This window comes from Cebus imitator, unplaced genomic scaffold, assembly GCF_001604975.1.
Source record: "Cebus imitator isolate Cc_AM_T3 unplaced genomic scaffold, Cebus_imitator-1.0 Scaffold35, whole genome shotgun sequence".
NCBI lineage: Eukaryota > Metazoa > Chordata > Mammalia > Primates > Cebidae > Cebus > Cebus imitator.
This window is the reverse complement of record NW_016107350.1, coordinates 3,281,155-3,286,174: the sequence shown is the minus strand read 5'-3', so window position 1 is coordinate 3,286,174 and position 5,020 is coordinate 3,281,155.

The window sequence follows — 5,020 nt, the reverse complement described above, 5'->3', positions numbered from 1 at the left end:
AAAAAAAAAAAAAAAAAAAAGTACTTAACACAATGAGCATACAAAGAAATTAAGATACTGTTGAATTCTACCCATTGATCATAGATTGCATAATTTATTCACGCCTGCATGAAGCAAAAATAGTTGTAATGCAAGATAGTTTTACAGCACATGTAAAAATGTGTGGCACAGATAGAATAAAAGATGTATAGCAATAATTGAATATATAATTTCATAAGATTCTTACAGTATGAGTGACGTAGCATAATAAAAATAGAAGTTAGGCTTGTTAGTCAAAAATATACATTGTAACCCCAAAGATATATTCTAATCATTTTTTAAAATAAGTTATAAGAAAAGAATGCAGAGAAGATAAATCAGAAAAATTAGTCAATTGATCCAATTGAAGAAAGAAAACAAAAAATGTTCAAGAAACAAAGTGAGAATAACAAAAAGAAAATAACTATCAAGATGGGCTATTTAATCAAACAATATAAATAATGACATTAAATATAAATAGCTTACATGAAAAAAAATTTTTTTTTTTGAGACAGAGTCTCCCTCTGTCACCAGACGCCAGGCTGGAGTGCAGTGGTGTGATCTCGGCTCACTGCCAACCTCCACCTCTGGGGTTCAAGCAATTCGCCTGCCTCTGTCTCTTTAGTAGCTGGTACTACAGGCCTGTGCCACCACGCCCAGCTATATGTAAATTTTTTAAAAGAGCTTGTTATCTTATCCTTTGCTGAATGCTCTTAAGTATTGATTTCTTAGTTAACAAAGGATTAGTCAAGTTATATACTGTGTCTTGAGTGAGCTTTGGTCTTTTATGTCTTTAACAAAAGATGTCCATTTCAAATAGTTTCTATGTTATACTTAGGGCATGAATTCCTTCATGACCTTCAATTTTTCTCTCTGTTAAGTCTGTAGGATATGTAATAATGTTTTTCTTTTTTATGCATCTTTTTGGGGGCAGCATGATAGAAATTTGTCATTTTTACTGATTTTTTCAAAGAAGAAGCATGGGTGGCATTGATTTATTTTCTTGTTCTCTTTAATTTTTTAAATTAATTTAATCTCACCTTTATTGTTTCTACAACTTTTTTTGTTTTGTACTTATTCTTTATTTTTTTACCTTTTCTAAGGTAGTAACTTGCATTTTTGAGCATTTCTTACTTTCTAATGCAAGCATTTAGTGCTATTAATTTAGCTGGTTTAGCTACAAGATTATGTATGCTGTGTTATAATTTTCATTCTGTTTATGATACATTTTATTTTTCCATTTAACATTATTTTGACGACAGAGACTCTTACAAGTATGTTGTTTGATTTGTAATTACTTGAAAACTTTCCACGCATTTTTCTGATATTAAGAATTCGTTTCATGTGCTAAAGGTAAGAGAACATATTTTGATTGACTATCTGATACCAAATCAGAAAGACAAATGAAAACTGAAGATCATTATTTCTCCTTAACATAAATATTAAATACTAAATTATTTTACAAAATATTATCAAATCAAATCTGGCAAACATAAAAGTAATTTAGATTATGACCAAGTTTTTATTTTTTAAATCTTAGGAAGATGTGATCATATGACATTCTAAAATCAATCAATATAATTCACCATGAAAACCTACTAAAAAGGATTGTAACCTCAATACATGCAGGGTTTAATAACCTTCAAATTTTATTTTGTAAAATCCTCTTAACAATTACTAAAACAATAAACTTCCTCAACCTCTTGAAGAGTATGGAAGAAAACCTACACTTAACATTATACTTTTTCAGTAAGATCTGGAGTGAGTAAGGACTGTCCTTTTATTCTGCTTTTATTCATATAATATTGGCACTCTTAGACAGGGAGAAGAATCAAGATAAATAAATAACAAAATAAACATACTTTGGAGATTAGAAAAGAGAAAAGAAAACTATTAGAAAATAACATGCTTGTTTACCTTTAAAAAAATCCCCAAATGTCTAAAACTAAGCTAATCTAAATAAGCAAGTTTAGCAAGGAAGAAAAAGGTGATCAGTTTATAAAAATTTGTTATATTCTGAAATAAACATATGAGCAATTAACATTTGGTAACAAAGTAAAAACCAAACTCACTTGTTAAAAAAAAATTAGTACTGCTGTTTTTTATAATCAAAACACATGAAGGATTTTGGTATCAGTCTAAAAAATTTCTGCAAATATATATATTAAAGAGTAAAAAATACTGATGAAACAAATTAAAGTACGCTTGAAGTCAAGAGTTATACTGTGTTTATAATTCTAAAGGCGTGGGTTATTTTCAAATTCGATGTAGATTCGACTAGTTTTCATCAGATTCCTGTTTGGAGTTTTTGTTCAAATCTGCCAGCTAATTCTGAAATACATATGTAAAGGAAAAACATACAATTGCTGAAACAATTTTGAAAAAGAACGAAGCTGGAATACGTACTTTACCTAATTTTAAGCCTTATCATAAAGAGACAGTAATCATGAGTGTATGACTTTGGCAAAAGATGCTTCAATGTATGGTTTGAATAGAATAGAAAATTCAGAAATAGATTCAAATATAGGTAGTCAAAAGAATTTTTATAAGGTGCAAAAGCAATTTATTAAATGAGGATAATTATTTTTAACAAATAATGCTGAAATAACTGGATAAGCATATCTGCAAAAAAACCTTGACATATACCGTTACTCATACACCAAAAATGTAATGCAAAATGAATCAAAATAGATCTTGCTGTTAAATCTTAAACTTTAAAACCCTAGCCAAAAAAAAAAAAAAAAAAAAAAAAAAAAAAAAAAAAAAAAAAAAAGCCAGAAACAACAACAACAACGACAACAAAAAACAGGTAAATGAACAGAAAAGACCTAAGTAAAAAACAGTAGGGGTCAGAGCTGTAGAACTGGTCTCTGTTGGAAATAGCTCAGGCTTTGTGGTTCAGAGCCATAAATGTGCAGCCAAGATTAGAAGCACAGATTAAGTTAGCAACACTTGGGCTAACTGGTATAAGAGACTCAAAATATATTAAGGATTTTGTTTCAGGCACTTCTAATTGGAGTGACTTGTTAAGGGAATGAAATAGATCTGATTAATTCTATTACATAAGGGATCAATTTTTAAAGGCACGATATAGTTTGAACTCCTAATTTAGAATGAAAAAACTTTCAGTGAAAGACAAAAGATTGGTACAAGGGTTATGGCAACTATAAAAGAAATGAGAATTGTAGAAATTACTTCAGACACTGGGGGTGGCTGGGGAGGAGAGACATTCTCAATGAAGGATAAGGAAGAATCACAGATAGCCCAGTTCCGAGAGACTGAAAGGAAAATAGGGGTAGATGACTATGATCAAGGCCTCCAGGACCAACATGCATATTCAGATACACCACAGTTCTAGTTTCCCCATTATTTTGAAAAGCTCAGATTATTCAAAGATTTTAGGGAGAAACTTACTTTTTTTCTATCCAATCTAGGTGCAACTCTGCTATCTTGAGAATCAGACTGGTTGATTTCTGGGTTCGTATCAAGTAATCTTTGCATTGCTCGGTCCCGATCAAATGCAGTTACATAAAAAAGCATTTGCCGGGTATCAAAAGGAAAGAAAAATGGGCTGTGAAAAGATGCAATGTAAGTTTATTATCTGGCTAAGAATCAGAAACTACTTAAAAAAAAAAATCAAAACTTATATTAGGAACAACTTTTGATATGATATAGAATAAAAATTGTAAATAAAACGAGTAAAAATTGTTTAGGTTTGTTTATTTATTTATTTATGAGACGGAGTCTTGCTCCCAGGCTGGAGTGCAGTGGTGTGATGATCTTGGCTCACTGCAACCTCCACCTCCCGGATTCAAGCAATTCTCCTGCCTTAGCCTCTCAAGTAGCTGGGACTATAGGCGCTAATTTTTATATTTTNAAAAAAAAAAAACAAAAAAAAAATAGAACACATGCACACAATGATGTATTATGCCTTTCAAAATGAAATACTTCTGCTCTTCAAAATATAGGGTTAAAAATATAAAGTATAATTCATAGAAAATATAGATTTTAATACACAGTTAGGGAGATAATATTCAAAATAAATACATAAAAAGAATTTATATATAGAATGTATCCAGAACTCTCAAACTCATTATAGTATTTGTAACAGTATAAAAATGCCAAACATTTGAATAGACACTTTGCCATATGCAAGGTAATTAAACATTAGGGAATTAAAACCACAGTGAAATAACATTAAACACCTATTAGAGTTTTTTAACAATATAGTGTCACCTGCTGATGAGTATATGGAGCAACTGAAAATCTCATATATTATCAGTGTAAGTGCAAATGGTACGACTAGCTTGAAAAAAATACATTTTAGCACTTCCTATAAATAAAATCTTACCATATAATCCAATAATCCACATCACATATATATGCAGAGAAAGAAAAAGCTTTGTTCAAAAAAATCTTGCAAATGATTGTTTATGATGGCTTTATTTATAACCACTCAAAACTGGAATCAATGCTTTAATGGGTGTTTGAATAAACAAATAGTATCTACAGCAAAACTGATCACTCTTCTGCAGTAAGATAGTATTTTGGAAAGAAACAATAGATTCACACAATAGCATGGATGAATATTACAAAATAAGAAGAAAGTAGATGTAAAGGCTATATATTGTACAATCAATTAATATGATATTCTGAAAAAGGCAAACTTATCAGTGCAGTAAATAGATTGTTCATTGGCAATAATTGGGGGAGGTATATAAAATGGCCTAATGGTTTTGAGGATGACAAAAGAGCTCTAGGTAATAATTATGTTGGAGACTTTATAAGTGCGAATATTTGTCAAAATTTCTGTGACTGTAAATACAACAATGAGCTTTACTGTTTGTAAATAATATCTCAATAAACCGAAAATAATTAAATAGCTAAACAAAATGGTATCAGGCAAAATATTAATAGGGAGGGAAGATACATTATGAAAATAGCAAGCAAACACAAAAGTCAGAATGGTTATATTAGTATCAAATAAACTGCACTTTAAGGC